The sequence below is a fragment of the Bombyx mandarina genome, chromosome 04, assembly GCF_030267445.1.
Source record: "Bombyx mandarina strain Sakado chromosome 04, ASM3026744v2".
NCBI classification, from domain to species: Eukaryota; Metazoa; Arthropoda; class Insecta; order Lepidoptera; family Bombycidae; genus Bombyx; species Bombyx mandarina.
This window is the reverse complement of record NC_143211.1, coordinates 15,084,093-15,101,520: the sequence shown is the minus strand read 5'-3', so window position 1 is coordinate 15,101,520 and position 17,428 is coordinate 15,084,093. Positions and strand designations below refer to the sequence as shown.

General features: G+C 40.0%; 1 protein-coding gene across 2 annotated transcripts in view; it reads left to right on the top strand.

Annotated features, from left to right (window-relative positions):
- The window catches only part of Pde1c (Phosphodiesterase 1c), a 474,080-nt gene that overhangs the window by 81,556 nt on the left and 375,096 nt on the right, over positions 1-17,428 (top strand). The gene's annotated exons all lie outside the window — the stretch shown is intronic.

Here is a 17,428-nt window from a genome sequence, read left to right as displayed (position 1 = left end):
ATTAAGATGAACAATGTTTAATATTACCTACTAAGTTTGTATTTAAATAGGTCAAGATGATTGTATAAATACCGGCGGTTAGCATATCTCGATTGCATTTCGTATTCTACCCACTGTAACGTGTACTAAAGAGAATATAATATTTCGTGTGGATGTAAATTGTCTCAATTGTCTCCGCCACCCTGAGGATCCGTTTATAGTAGACATCACTTTTTTATTAACAGGTAACCCTACCATAGCACATTAGATATGTTCTTACAAAGTTCCGTCTTGTGCGAAGCCATATCATATGAGACTAGAACCCAGTACAAAACTATGCCTGTGTGAATTTTTGTACCTATTATACCCAAAATGCATAATGTAATATTTCTAAATAATTTTAAACAAAAACCTCTTTATCGTGTTGTAGAAGTACCGTGTTATAATTGGGATTTTTTTCTTTTCATGTTAGAGGGGAATCGTGTTGCAAAATGCCTTGTTATAGATGGATTACCTATATTTCTGCAAGGAAGCAGCTCTGCATTCTGGTTCCGACCTAATGTCAGTACCTGAATGTAGCTCAGCTTATAAGCACGGGCTAGATGGTGCTAACTATCACTGTGGTCTCAGAATCTGTGCGCCGGCATTAACGTTATGCAATCTACTGACCCCAATAAGAGTTTTGCTACTTACAGACAGATCTTTTAAGCTGTAAAAAGTGAGACCTTAGAAAATTATTTCAAGGTAGGTGGCGACATTTACGTTGTAGATGTCTATGGGCTCCAGTAATCACTTCACCCCAGGCTCATCCACCCATCTGATGGGTATCCGATGGGTATCGAATAATCAACATACAACTTCTGAAGTATCTAGAGGATCACCAGCTGATCAGCGACCGACAGTACGGCTTCCGTCACGGTCGCTCAGCTGGAGATCTTCTTGTATACCTTACTCACAGGTGGGCTGAAGCCTTGGAGAGCAAGGGCGAGGCTCTCGCTGTGAGCCTTGATATCGCCAAGGCCTTTGACAGGGTCTGGCATAGGGCACTTCTGTCGAAGTTACCAGCTTACGGAATCCCCGAGGGTCTCTGCAAGTGGATCGCTAGCTTTTTGGATTGGCGGGGCATCACGTTCATGAATGCTCTGATACCATGACCATTAACGCTGGCGTTCCACAAGGTTCGGTGCTCTCCCCTACGCTTTTCATCTTGTATATCAATGACATGCTGTCTATTGATGGCATGCATTGTTATGCGGATGACAGCACGGGGGATGCGCGATATATCGGCCATCAGAGTCTCTCACGGAGCGTGGTGCAAGAGAGACGATCAAAACTTGTGTCTGAAGTGGAGAACTCTCTGGGGCGAGCCTCCGAGTGGGGTGAATTGAATTTGGTTCAATTCAACCCGTTGAAGACACAGGTTTGCGCGTTCACTGCGAAGAAGGACCCCTTTGTCATGGCGCCGCAATTCCAAGGAGTATCCCTACAACCTTCCAAGAGTATTGGGATACTTGAGGTCGACATTTCGAGCGATATCCAATTTCGGAGTCATTTGGAGGGCAAAGCCAAGTTGTCGTCAAAAATGCTGGGAGTCCTCAATAGAGCGAAGCGGTACTTCACGCCTGGACAAAGACTTTTGCTTTACAAAGCACAGGTCCGGCCTCGCGTGGAGTACTGCTCTCACCTCTGGGCTGGGGCTCCCAAATACCAGCTACTTCCATTTGACTCCATTCAGAAAAGAGCCGTTCGGATCGTTGATAATCCCATTCTTACGGATCGTTTGGAACCTCTGGGTCTGCGGAGGGACTTCGGTTCCCTCTGTATTCTGTACCGTATGTTCCATGGGGAGTGCTCTGAGGAATTGTTCGAGATGATACCGACATCTCGCTTTTACCATCGCACCGCCCGCCACCGGAGTAGAGTTCATCCATACTACTTGGAGCCACTACGTTCATCCACTGTGCGTTTCCAGAGATCTTTTTTGCCATGTACCATCCGGCTATGGAATGAACTCCCCTCCACGGTGTTTCCCGAGCGCTATGACATGTCCTTCTTCAAACGAGGCCTGTGGAGAGTATTAAACGGTAGGCAGCGGCTTGGCTCTGCCCCTGGCATTTGTGACGTCCATGAGCGACGGTAACCACTCACCATCAGGTGGGCCGTATGCTCGTCCGCCTATACGGCAACAAAAAAAAAAAGAAAAATCTAAGCAATAAATAAAAACTTCTTTAATATTCATAGATAGCTAAAACAAAGTAGACCACAGTTAGAATCTGCGAATCTGTATAATTACAAACTAAAACAAGCTTGAATAGCTGAAATATATCAAAACAGTTGTTAAAGGTATAGTATAAGAAAATGTACGTATATCTCGTACCATTATTTATCAATTTACTTTTCCATTAAGCTTCTCTGTAGAGCTGCCCCACAAAATACATGTACAACTTTAGTGGTCCAATGAGGAAAACCCCATGTAATAACGGCAAATCTTTGATACCTTGTACGGTTTTGTAAGTAAATTATTGTTTGAAGGTTTTATTTAATTTTTTTTTTGTTGCTTTCTTAAATTTATCAGACATTCGTTACGAGGAAATGGAGAAAAGTAAAGAGCTCAGGTAGGTAATAAAGACTAAATTTAAATTTTTTTGCTTACTTAAATGCCAATAGTCTGGAGGAACTATTGTGGCTTCACAGTGTGCGGTGGCGAGCTCATAACGCTAAGCCTCAAAGCTTTGCTAAGATCTGCCCTAGCAAGAGCAATGCTTTGATGAACCTAACACCGGATCGGAAAAACAATCCGCACTATCGTAAGATAATGGCTTAGATACTGTACCGCAGTGTCTTTGACTCCAGATTTTTTATTTTATGCTTGACTGATTTTTGTTTGTTTCTTTGATCAATTTTGTACGTAATTTTGAACATAAAGAGAGACTTTCTTACACATTATTTTTAAGCATACAATAATTAAGAATACAACGACAATCCGATATTTAAGAATTACTTTAAGTTATAGTTTATCATTATCGATATGCTCTGTCTATTGTCTCTATGTTATATTATCTCAATGCTATAATTCTAATTCTAATCTAATTTATTGTTATGGAGATTTTGTACTTCAAAGTGTGTTTGTGAATAGCACGTGTATTGAGTAGTTGGGCATAAAACAGATAATAAAATTCTCGTAAAACGAAATTAGAGGGAAATCCATCAGTTGGCCAACGCGAGGATATCCCTTCAATATCCGGGGCTTTGTGTAAAATCCTATCCGAGTCCCAACCCTAATAATATTCAAAAGGTACGTGTGATAATGTAATGAGTGAATTATTTATTTACATGTATATTTTTACTATTTATTTTATATATTATGTAAGTTTAAAAGTGTACCACTTTTAAAATAGGGTTACGCTATTGACTTATTTGGTATTTAACAACTGTACTAGTCTAAAGGTATCACACCTTGAATTTCATCACCTTTTTTAAGATACAATGCTAATCCCTAATTCTTCATATAGCACTCATATCTTGACAGCAGTAGACGTTTACGTTAAAATATAAATAGCCAAGAGGGAATATCAAAAAAGTATAAAACTTAGCACGTGTCGATATTTATTAATAAGTCAATATTGGGGCTTTCCAAAAAACGATGGAGGAATTAATTTTTTTTAAGGGATTTTATGACCTGGTAACCAAGACCTTTAGTCATGTCTTACTTTAACCGAGAAGCTACGTTCAGCGGCTTTGTTTCATTTTCCTACATTTGTGCACTTTCACAGATATTAAACAGTTAATAAACCACCGTTATTACACATTTAAACCTGAAGAAACACTAAATAGACAAAATAAAACAAATCACATAGCTTCACTTCTTGCGTTCCGGCTAAAAAGCCTTGGAGGAATTAAATAGCATACTAGTATGTAGATAAAAATTCTGATCAAAATATATCCACAGATTAGGTTGATTGTGCGTGTGATACTCGGAAATGTAGAAAAGATACACACATTCAAAAGTAATCCAAACGTTTTAGTACGAACAAAGAAACAAAGCACGGTAAGAGTATTATTATTATGGCGTTCCTTTTTCTCTCGCTCAAAGACTTGTAAAAGGATTCGTTTAAAAAATGTTTACACCACATACCGGGTCGGAGTGCTTTGACGATACAGCAAACATATTTTACATGCTTTAAGCTGTCTAACGTGATATTTTTGCAGCTTTGCTGCGCTGTACGAATATTTAAGTGAATTGTAACACGATTAAATCTAGAAATGTGTTATCGGTCTAGTGGGAAAAAGACCAAATACAAATTTCATTGATTAGCGAAACCCACAGGAATCATAAAGTTAATGACGTCTCTTTCAGAAATTTCGTACTGTCACAGTACCATTAGCGCGAAACGCGTGAGTGAACTATTGGATCATAACTCTTAGGACACATTTCAGAATCGACTCATTTTCTAGAAGGAAAAAAAAAACCCCGACATTTTGACAGGCGTAAAAAAACGTAGACAAATTCCTCAAAATCCCTTTACCCATCCTTCGGTCTGACTATCGATTACACTGTAATTTATGACGATGCGAGGCTTTGTGACGTTGAAAGATATGAAGAAGTCAGGACCGCGATTTTTTTTTTAAATTGAGGTTAATGGCAATGGCCAGGGTAAGCGTATTAATATGCAGACCGTTACGATGTTCCCTAAATTTAACAAATGTTCTCATCAGTACTCCGATACTGCAAAGTCTAGTCTCTATGGTATCTTAGGATGGTATACGGCATATTATTAATCAAACTATGACAGTACTAATTTAAAAAGCGACTGAAGACAATAGAACCCTTAATTTAGTTTTCAATCATTTTTCGGCATATGGTCCTGTATTATATAAATAAACGTTTGGATATTTAAAATTTAAAATTATTAAAATATGATGCTGTAAATAAATAAAGTTAATAATAAATGTAAAAGTTATGTTGTAGATATGGAAAAAGGTGTCATTGGTGACGCTGCTATAATTGATTAAGAGTGTAAAACCGCAGTCTAATCAAAGAATGGATACCTGATCGAACGATCCATGCCACAGAGTATACCAATTGCTTTCATCTCTCCAATACTTAGAGTAAAAAGGGAATATCTTCAAAAAAGACGTCTCGCTCTCGTAATAATATGTTAATGTAATGTTTACATTAACATTTTCCCATGTTTTTGAAGACCCTAATTTTGAAGCACAGCTTTGATATAAAATAAACACGAATATAAATGTGGAAAATGTTACAGAGCATTTGATAGCGCATTGTTTTATTTAATTCTAAAATAAATGCGTACGTTACAAATAAGGTTTTTAAACATGAAACAAGATGACGTCATTTTTTGTTTTCTAAAACAAGCTTTCTACTAGCTTTTGAATACTACGTACGTAGTAAAAGGCTTTACTAACATAATATTTGAAACGATTAATTACATTTTCTTTTCTTATTAACGAATTGCCTCCTGTACTAATAGGATAAATAAAAAATAATAATTAATCATCTATAATTTTTTTACCAAAATTTATACTTTGGGTTGGATCTTTCAATGCAATTGTATCCTTTGCCTGGATCTAATTGTTTTGGCAAAAATTGAGCGTTATTCATCGCTTATGTTATTCGGTATATCTTGCTCACAGTCAACTAGCCCAAAGCCCCCTCGCCGTGGCTTTTCTATTGAAGATTGATTCGCCGGTCCACACGGTTTGGCAAAAAGTTTAACGTTATTTAGCAAAAAGCCCCGTTCTTATATCCTGTTAACGTGATACATGCGTCTCATGGGATTCGTCTTGACACACAGATAACACGTTTAAAAGTATCTTTAATACGGTCTTTTTTATTTAAGATCTTTATCTTGTAGAAAATTACGGTACCAGCGTTATAATCGTTATTGTTACAGTTTTCTGACTTCTTATAAACTCCTATTTCATTGAAATGTAAATTACCACATATAGTGTTAAATTTTATTTTGGAAAAACGTCAATAAATCAGCGTTTCACAACCAGACCTAAAGGATTATTTTTACCTTTATTCTAAACCCACTTTTAATAGTACTTTCATATTGGATTCTATAGAACATGAATTTATAATGGAAAAGTCACTAGATTCGGGTCGACCGTATTACAAATATTTAGTTAAAAAAAGTCGTAGCCTTCTATCTGTTTTTCCGCTTACTTTTTCTAAGCCACGTTTTCGTTAATAGCGATAAAGATTTGTGCACGCAGTCCGTAAATATTTTGGAAGAAATAGCTGATCTATGCAGTCTTATCTTGTTTCAAAAAATCTGTTTTCGTACGCTTACTTGGCTATCGTTGGCCGAATCTTAAGTAATAGTGTTGGCCAACCGGTGCCTTAAGTGCCTAATATAAAATCCCAAATAAAATCAGTAAGTACATTTAATGAGCAATACCCGTTTGTCCCAATATAAAGTCTGGAACTACATTTCATTGAACGTTATGAACGTACGTGCGGTCACGCGTGACTTAGAGACCACGTTAAATATTGTCCTAGCTGAGGGATAGAAGGCGTCAATTTGCGATGCGATACGAGGCGACAGGATTAAAATTATTTCGATACAAAATTACTGGCGACGTGTATCACAAATGTTCGATTGACTTGAAAGTTTGCAGACGTGTCAGCAAGAACAAAACAATAATTTTAATACTTTGGCTTAACGTCCTAACCAGGATACCCAAGAAAATAATAATAATTATAGTTTTCCATGCCAGATAAATATTAGAGAGCAGAAATATGTAATGTGCCGAAAATTAATAACTTAATTGTAAAAAAACCCCCACGCGGGTTGCTTTAAATGCTACAAATAGCTACCTACAAAAAAATAAAGTAGAAAGCAACTGAGGTTATTGAGATATTTATTTTATACTAGCTGACTCGGCAAACTTCGTAGTACCTCAATCGATAATGTATAAAATAAACTTAAAACAAACAAAAGGAATGCGTCCGACGGGGGACACATCAAAGGAAAAACAAAATTATTATGTTTATTTAATTCCGAACATTTTCATATTTATCTAACCTTTTAAACCTTCTCTGGACCTCCACAAATAATTCAAGACCAAAATTAGCCAAATCGGTCCAGCCGTTCTCGAGTTTTAGCGAGACTAACGAACAGCAATTCATTTTTATATATATAGATTTATTTTTCTACTTCAGTTCATCTTGCTATCAAAGTGTATCGTTTCCTTTATTAAGTCAATTTAGGCATTTAGGCCAAATGCCTAAATTATTATAGTCCCGCATCGCATTGCATCGTTTTGATGCACTTGCCGCTTATGGAACATAATGCCTTATTGCCTCTTACGTGATCTGACTCCACCAATATTGGGCGTTACAACCAATAGCCAAGTTGGGATATCAATGAAACAGATCGAAGCGGTACTTCACGATTGACCAAGTCCAGTTTCGCGTGGAGTACTGCTCTGATCTCTGAGCTGGGGCAGGACTCCTTAATAGGAGAGGCTACCTGGAGACCCTGCTTTCATCCACAGGATGTTTCATGAGATTAATTTTACCACGAATCATCTGGCTCTGAAATCAATACCCCTCGGTGTTTCCCAAGCGCTATGACATTCAGAGGAAATTTTCCGAAGAGTTCACAGCAGTAGGCAGCAGCATGGCTGTGTTCCTAGCATTGCTCACATCCATAAACGATGATGACTATTTACAATCAGGTTTGCCCTATTATTATTAACTAATATTAACTTAATTTTTTTTATCTTACAATCTGGAGCAATCAAGTAAAAACGAGCGTCTTCATTATCGGTAGAGACTAATAAGTACACGGGGCAGAAAAATTCCAATGAAGAAAATAATTAAGTTTCTTAATTATAAGTTAATAAGAAGTTTTTTAATCTCAGCCAATAGTCAACACTTTTCTTCCATAGCCACATCCAACATTCTCATGTTGGCCCAACTTTCGATGTCTAGTTTGTATATTACCAACATTAGTAAATGTGTATTACAGGTCTTATAAATTCCGAGGAAAGCATGATTTATGTTTATTTCTACAATAACGTGAATTGGTGTACGGAGTATAATGTAAGAATATCAATTTGATGTATTGTATGTTGTGCCCATTTCGTGAATATTGTTCTTCTTTCTTGATAAACGCAACGGAGATGAACTAAATTTAGTATATTGAACTACATATACTTCGTACATTAGAATTAGAATCAATTTAAATTTCGCTCATATTTTTTAATGTAGGTTTGGTGGCATCCATTATTTGATTTATATCGATAATAAGTTTTCCTGAGGTAGGTCGTGAACTCAATCACTCGTCTACGCCATCTTACCCAATAGCTATCCTATCCAGCTTACTCAATGGTCTACATATTTCAAAGTTTCCTTCAAAGTTTAACGCTAATCATTCCTGTGCTGATGAGTTCAATCATTAACTAAACGCGACAATCGGTCTCCTGACGCACGGAACTGTATTTAAAAAAAAAAACTATGCCAATAATCTAATGATTTTGTATAAAACATTAAAAAAAGAAAATCTTTTTCCTTGATCTATTATTTGGTATCTTATTTATAATTCTTAATTTGTATCACGCTTACCAGGTCTCGCACTAAACTTCAATAGCTTTAAACAAAAATCACGAACGATTGTGTGAACATAAAATGTCGCGAATATTCGTTGGAGTGCGCTGAGAATACCGCAATAATGCACATTTTATGGCTACTTACTCCAACACCGATGAATCTTTCCAGCTGCAGTTTTGTGCTACGCCACCGCATTCCGAAATAAGCTTTACGACTGCACTATAAAGACTGATTTTCACAGGAGCACTGCTTTAAGTATCAAAATTAAGTGCCGATTTCATACTCTATTTAAACACGAATAGGCTACATTCTGCTTAACGTTTATTTTGCTTGGGGTCTTTTGAGTTTTTGCAACGTTCACTAAAATTAATCTTGAATTTTAATATGCTGCTATCTTTGTAGTGCTGTTGAGTATAAAATTGAAATATGAAATAAATTTTCAGGATTTTTTGAGCATTAATTTGTGCATTGAGCATATGATTATTTTATATCTATAGTTGCATCAAACTGATTGTTTGAGTATCAATTGAAATATAATTAAATACAACATTATTATGAGAGGATATAACATAGAGAGATATAACATTATATATAAATTCTCGTCCTGATTTATCGATCGCCTACCATTTACAATAGGGGCTTTAAATCGGTAGACAGTACATAAAATTGTGTATAATAAAAGCAAAATCTATAAAATAGTCCTATAAAAAAATCTATAAAAAACTTTTCGATTACTCACTTAGTGAGTTCATGACCTGATCAAACTTAAAAACTATACACACTATACATATTTATTTTGTTTTAGATACAATGTTATGTTCAAACTATATCTAATCCAAGATATTTCATCACCTTCAAAAATGTTATTGTTAATACAAAAATGAACGTTAGCATTTTAACAATCAAGGTTTTCGATTTCGGGAACTTCTAAATTTACTGTGTCGTGTGAATGTTCCAGAAAAAGATTGAGTTTTGCGTGACCTATTCTGAATTTAAGTTGACGCCGAATAGTTGACGTTGCGGTAAATGCCTTCGAACACGTTATTAAAATTATAAATAGCTTCATTCACAAACAATGTTTCATTAATCCGTACTAGTTTGTTATACTACACTGCCGTTATAAAGTTCGTTAATAATTAAACAAAATTTTCGCAAACTCAAACAAATAATCGCCAAGCCTATTATTACTGAATTTATGAGCACTTAGAACTATTTCAGGAGCTCTCTATAGAGATATACTGGTAAAGTTTAGAACACCTGCTCTGCTAGTCTGGATTGAAGTATTTTAAGATGTTTTAAACTAGAAATTGTTTTATTTAAAGAATAAATGTTAGACGTCCCCAGATGGAAAAGTCGGGATCTTAGTTCATTGTGAACGCACTTGGCACAAAAATATTAGGTCTTTACCTAAGCTTTTTGTAGTCCGCTTGGTATACAAAAAGCTTAGTTTTTTTTATTAAAACAATATGTTTCAGTATTGATATATCTCTGTCAGCGCAGTAGTAATTTTTCAATGCCCCTCTTGAATAACGTTTCTTCTTAAAAAAGTCAGAAATGAAAGGGCTTTAAAGCATATTATCACTTGCGATGAAAAATGGATTATTTTTGATAATCTTAGCGGTCATCCTGTTGGTTACACTCTGGATTAGCACTTAGGCAATGTTTCAAACGAGAACTTACACCATAAAACTGATGTTCAATCTTTGTTAAATGGCATCAGCATTACTGATGTTTTGTGCGTGAAACTGGATACAATGGCGTAGGGCTCGCGAATCTCCGGCCAGCTTTGGTTAATGGCTCCTCACCGCTGCTCCTATACCACAACGCTCGGCCTCATTCCGCCCAACAGACCAGAGCTACAAAAACTAGGGTTAGAAGTGCGTCTTCCACCGTACAGGCCTTGCGCCAACAGACTTCTAATTTTTCCAAAGCTTAGAAACTTCTTAACAGGGACAAAAGTACTTATCCGAGCGACAGTACAGCATGGTTTTGAAGTGTTTGTTGGCCTTACGTATACCTGAATTTTGCAAGAAGACTACCGAAATATTACAACTGCGATCTCTGCATGTATATGCATATGTGTATATTATGGGTGGCCATGGTGGATAAAACAAAAAACCTATTTAAAAAAAAATACTTTAACTTCCTGTATACTAAATGGAGTTTCCGTAGGTAAAGGCCGAACATGGAAATACCTATATATGAAAAAAAAAACAGCAAATAATATAAAATTGCCAAACAACTTACGGTATTATGAGCCCAAATAGATAGGTGCTTCTACTTGCAAATCTCGCACTGCATTCCGATATCTATAACACAATTGAGACTTCTACCAACTTTTCCAGACTTACTGCCTAAAAGAACCAAAGTAGTAAACTAAAGTGATCGATCAAATGATCTTTATCTCACTTAATTCAAATTTAAACCACGAATTAACAATTTAAACGACTTTTAAATTGCGTAAGAATATTCCGGTGCACCGACGCTGCCACAGTTCGCTCGTAGCCTTTTGTGCAGATCGATCTATTCACGACCCATCATGAATAGGGATTGAGGGAAATTGATTCAGCAGCTATATCGATCACTTAAAGTTCACGAGTATTACTGAACTGCCTGTATTGAGATAGAATATGAGTACGACCTCATGTCTAAATGAGTATGATAAAGCGGATGGCGGCTTCAAGTGTATTAAAAACATACCAAGCCGTGAAAGGCTATTTATTTGGTTTAAGGGACATTTCGCCCAATACCTGACATTTATCTTTGTTAATATAGGTCTATTTTAGTTGGTATTAGTATCAACGATTCGATATATTTAATTGTAATTCAATTAAGTTTAACCCATTCAAATAGCTGCAAAAGTTTTTTGTTAGGATATTTTTTCCAAATTTTTTTCTTTAAATGGCCCACTTGTGGAGTAGCAAAAATGTCAATTAAATCAAACATTTTTTCATTCCTCGATATATTCATTGACCTCATCCGAAGCTTTTAGGTATAGCAATTTCGAAAGTTCTACAATGCGAATTTAGCATTTCGAGCGAATGAACAGAATAGGTTAACTGGTGCCGCATTCGAGTTACACTTACTTGGTAATTGGACTGAAACTTTCGACGTTTCTGGGACAATTGAGAAATATTTTTTTAACAATGAGATAGGAATGACTTTTTCAGTTTTTTCAGATACTTTTTTAGTTTCAGCAGCTATGTCGATCACTTAAAGTTCACGAGTATTACTGAACGGCCTGTATTGAGACAGAATATCACTACGACCTCATGTCTAAATGAGTGTGGTGATAAAGCGGATGGCGGCTTCAAGTGTTTTAAAAACATACCGAGCCGTAAAAGGCTTTTTATTTGGTATTAGTATCAACGATTAGGTATTTTTAATTGTAATTCAATTAAGTTTCATTCAAATAGCCGAAGAAGATTTTAGTTAGGGTATTTTTTCCAAATTTGTATCTATAAATGGCCCACTTGTAGAGTAGCAAAAATGTCACTTAAACCAAACTATATTTCATCTCTGGATATATTCATTGCCCTCGTCCGAAGCTTTTAGGTATAGCAAATTCGAAAGTTCTACAATGCGAATTTAACATTTCGAACGAATGAACAGAATAGGTTAACTGGTGTCACATTCGAGTTACACTTGGTAATTGGACTTAAGCTTTCGACGTTTCCAGGGCAATTGAGAAATAATTTTTTTTAACAATGAGATAGGAAAAACTTTTTCAGTTTTTTCAAATATTTTTTTAGTTAATGTTATTTGTAATCATTTTTAAGGGTATACCTTAAGCTTTTGATGTAAGTACTTAATTATATCTTAGTATAAATAAATTTAAAATATATTTTTTTAAGTTAGTATATGTGACTAGAAAATGGATGTACGCCTCGTAAGCAGACTAAAAGTTTGATAAAAAAAAATAAGTTAAAATATTTTAGGAATTTTGTGACAAAGAAGGCGTCGTGGCTTAAATGATAAGAGGTCCAGTGCATTCGTATCGGAAGGAATAACGTGTAATCAAAATCAAACCCACATAAATTATAATTGGCGTAATTACTGCTGGCAGGGCGTCGTGAGCCTGTGCGGATCGATACCACCACCATGCCTAATATTGCCGTGAAGCAGTAATGCGTTTCGGTTTTTCAGGGCGGGGCAACTGTTGCACTGTAAAAGCTTAGACTTTAACTCATGTCTCAAGGCGTTTGTTGGTACTAACGTGGTTGATGTCTATGGACTCCGTTGACCACTTAACACCAGATGAGCGGTGAACTCGTCTAGTTATCTTAGTAAAAAAAAGCAATACAAAGACCGTGTTATATTACTTCGTTCCTTCTCAAAATTACGTTCTCGTTGCGAGCACAGTGCTCAACCCATAATCAAATTTGATTCATAAATGTCAAACGAAGTGGTCGCATCTTTTGACACAATTTTTATTTGCTAAAAATAAAAGAAAAATCCTTTTGCTGAAACATCCGGTATTAAATCCGTTCTAAAGTATACTAGTGTATCGTGAATACTGCCATTTGCTTTGAGACATGCGATAGCAGTTTCAAATCTATTGTATAGTAGGTGGCTCATCCTTCAGACTAGAATTGTTATTGTAAACAATTGTAAAGCAATCACGCCTTACTGTGTGAAGGATGGGTCTTTTATCAATACTATTTTTACTTCGATTTTAAGTTTCAGCATAGCGCCATTGAGATGTGACACTATGGGTTCCACAAACAAAGTTATGTTGGGGTCGTGAGCTTTTCTAGAATAAAATATATGTTTGTAAAGAAAAACCTTTATTATTTAAAGCTCTTTAGCTTTTAAAAAGGATTTTTCTTCAGTGTCATGTAGTGAAGTCTGTCATTCAGGAAAAAGAGTATTCAGTTTTGTATAGTTTATTAATACCGTTTAATTTTTAATATTAATTTTAAAAGAGATTAAAGCTTTAAAATAAATTTTGTTTTCTTATTATATCACAGAAAACACAATTAATTATTGTTTATTCATTCTGAAATACTCTATATCATTATAGGTATATTTGTGTGTACAAATTGCTGAAGTGAATATCGTATAGTCAACAAATTGTGGTCGCTCGTGTCGAAGCGGAAGAGGAGCTTCGATTTACTGCCTCATTGTTTCCTTAGAACGGTCTTGCAATTCAATTAAAGTAATTCGTTCATTGGTCGCCAGCGTATGGCCGAGTCTTTAATTATAAATCACGGAGTGGTAAAAAGCAAGCTTTTTAACTACTCTATATTTACAATAAATCTCAGAATTGGTTACACAGCGGCTTAAAGAGTGTGTTAGTCGTTAAAACATAATGAAGAGTTCGATGTCAAAGTATCTAGTCTCCGGTAGCTTTTTTAATTTTAATTGTAGACAGATGAGTATTTGATGGTGAGTAATCATTTTTGCTACGCAAAAAGACAAAAAGGCTTTGCATAGGCAATGCTAACACATTCTCGCTCACGACTCGGTCGTGCGCGGACGTGCTTTCCGATCCGTGGCCCGCTTGCGAGCTGCGTCTCTGAACTCACAGTTGTGCTCGACAGTGTAGTGACCGTGAATACATCGTGCGTACAATTCAGTAGTGCGGACGTGCCGATCCGTTGGTCGCTTGCGATCTGCGTATCGAGGTCCATTTTTGTGCGCTAAAGTTTTGTAACCGCGAACCCACCCTTACCAACTGCCTTTTTCAAGGCAAAACCAATCGCTACGTTCAGCTTCCTGTGGCACTCACAGGCTAGCGATTTCCTAACCCTTCCCAAAAACAACAGTCTTTTTCAAGACTAGACCCCCGCTCGCGATTCTGCCTGCTGTAGCATTATACAGCCCGAGCGGGTTCCTTTCCTTTTCCCCGCCGATTGCCGTTTTCACGGCATAGGCATTCCCCCCCCCTGCTCCTTGCTGTCCTGCAGCACAGGGGGGTTACAAATCCTATCCGGGGCCTCGCCTTTCGGCGAGTTCAACAAAAGTCCCGGGGCCGCCCCCCCCGGGCAAGAAGACCGAAGAATGGAGCATGAAGATAGTGCTAGTGATATTGTCGGGTTCCTCCGGGATAGGTACCCGTCAATTAGGGCCGAGTATCTCGAATTTAGGGCCTCTCGTGGCAATCCCTCCCCCCCCGCGTCCGTCGCCGCGTATCTCAAACGTGCCTCGGAGGCACGCCGCGCGCCCCCCGCCGCCGCGTCAAGTTCGAGCGCACGTTCCAACGATGCGACTCACATAGCGCCTAACGCTACCCCCACCCCCGCGCCCGCGTCGATTACGTCATCGCGCGCTTCGTCCGTCGCGACCTCGATCGTTTCGAGTTCAGGCTCCGATACCGAATCGGAGATGGATTTCGAATCCGCGTCAAGCCCTCAGCCTGGAACTTCGGATGGGTTCCAAACCGTAACGCGCGGCAAAAAGCGTACTCGCGCCGTGGAGTCCCGGAGCTCCACGACGAAGCAAACTAAATCCGCGACCGCCTCCCGCCCGCAGGTAGTCGTGACACCGGAGTCGGACTCCGCTCGCCGTGTAACCCCGCCGCCGCGTCCCAAGCCCGCGCCCGCTCCTAAAGTAGCTGCCCCGCCCCCGCTGATACTTCAAGAGAAGACAGCGTGGAATCGCGTGTCCCAGGCCCTTCAGGCCAACAAAATTAATTACACCCATGCGCGTAACGTCGCGCATGGGATTCAGATAAAGGTCGCAACGCCGGGCGACCATAGGGCCCTCTCTTCATACCTCCGAAAGGAGAACATAGGTTTTCACACCTATGCTCTTCAGGAGGACCGCGAGCTCCGCGTAGTGATACGCGGAGTCCCCAAGGAGTTAGACATCGATTACATAAAGGAGGATCTGACCGCTCAGTCCCTCCCGTTAGTTAGCGTGCACCGGATGCACAGTGGGCGGGGCAAGCAGCCCTACAACATGATCCTGGTAGCTCTAGAACCCACCCCGGAGGCCAAAAAGAAGATCGCATGTCTCACGACAATTTGCGGCCTATCCGGGATCTCAATCGAAGCCCCCCATAAACGTGGTACTCCCGGGCAGTGCTACAGATGCCAGCTTTACGGCCACTCGGCTCGTAATTGCCACGCGCGCCCCCGCTGCGTAAAATGCCTCGGCGATCACGCCACATTAGATTGCTCGCGAGTTAGGGAAACCGCGACCGAACCTCCAAGCTGTGTCCTATGCCTTAAGCAAGGGCACCCCGCGAACTACCGTGGATGTCCTAGGGCTCCGCGTAAACGTCCGACCCACCCAGCCCCCCGAACCGTCGGCCCAAAGACTTCGGCGCCTTCAGTGCCGAAACCCGCCTTCGTGCCGGCTGCAGTTCCCACGGTCTCGGCGTGGAAAAAACCGCTGCCGTATACGAAGGCGGGAACGCAAACCGCACCCCCGCCCCCGCTCGCGACACGCCCCGCGCCCCAGCCCCTGCTCGCACCTCGCCCCGCGCCCGCGTTCCGCCCCCCGCAACCCTCTGCCGCCAACGACTTCGCGCTCGTGCGCGACTTCGTCACTGCGGTCAACTTCGACCGTCTGCGATCGTTCGCAGACGCTATCCGTAGGTCGGTAACCCCCGAACAGCGGCTCGCGGCCGCGTTCGACCACATGGACGTATACGAGTCCGTGTCCCGCACTTTGTAAATCTTTACCGGTAACCAATGGCGCAAAAAGGTAGAGAAAAACCGTATTCCCTTACGTTAGCATTCTATAATGCTAACGGACTCGCGCGGCAACGCGATCAAATTTTCGAATTCCTCCGCGATAATCTTGTAGATATTCTATTAGTGCAGGAAACCTGTCTGAAGCCCTCGCGTCGCGACCCGAAAGTCGCGAATTACGTCATGGTTAGGAATGACAGACTCACCGCCTCCAAAGGTGGGACTGCCATTTACTATAGGCGGGCCCTGCACGTTGTCCCTCTCGATACTCCCTCGCTCTCACATATCGAGGCGTCAGTGTGCCGTATCTCGCTGACGGGACACCAGCCGATCGTCATCGCATCCGTTTATCTCCCCCCGGACAAGCCCCTTCTGAGCAGTGACATCGAGTCACTGTTCGGCATGGGAGACTCCGTCATCCTGGCAGGCGATTTAAATGGCCACCACACTAGGTGGAACTGCCATCGTACTAACGTTAACGGTAGGCGTCTCGACGCGTTTATAGACGACCTCACCTTTGAAATAGTCGGTCCCCCAACTCCAACATGTTATCCGTATAACATCGCGCTCCGTCCGAGCACTATAGACCTGGCATTGCTTAGGAACGTAACTCTGCGCTTGCGTTCCATCGAAGCAATGTCAGAGCTCGACTCAGACCACCGACCTGTCGTTATGCAGCTCGGTCGCCCCCACAACCCAGTCACTGTTACGAGGACCATGGTGGATTGGAATAAGCTGGGCACGTGCCTAGCCGACACCGCTCCGCCAATCCTCCCTTACGGCCCGGATTCGAATCTATCCCCCGAGGACACCGTCGAATCCATAAACATCATTACCGATCACATATCTTCCGCGATCATTAGATCTTCTAAAGAAGTCGATGTGGAGGACAGCTTCCACCGCATCAGACTGTCCCCCGATCTTAGGAATCTCTTAAGAGTTAGGAACGCGGCAATCCGGGCCTACGATCGTCTTCCCACGCATTCAAACCGGATTCGGATGCGTCGTCTACAACGCGAAGTCCACTCCCGCTTAAGCGACGCGCGTAACGATAATTGGCATAGTTATCTAGAACAACTCGCGCCCTCCCACCAAGCATACTGGCGACTAGCTAGGACTCTCAAATCCGAAACTACCGCTACTATGCCTCCCCTCATACGCCCTTCAGGCCAACCACCGGCATTCGATGACGATGACAAGGCTGAGCTGCTGGCCGATGCACTGCAAG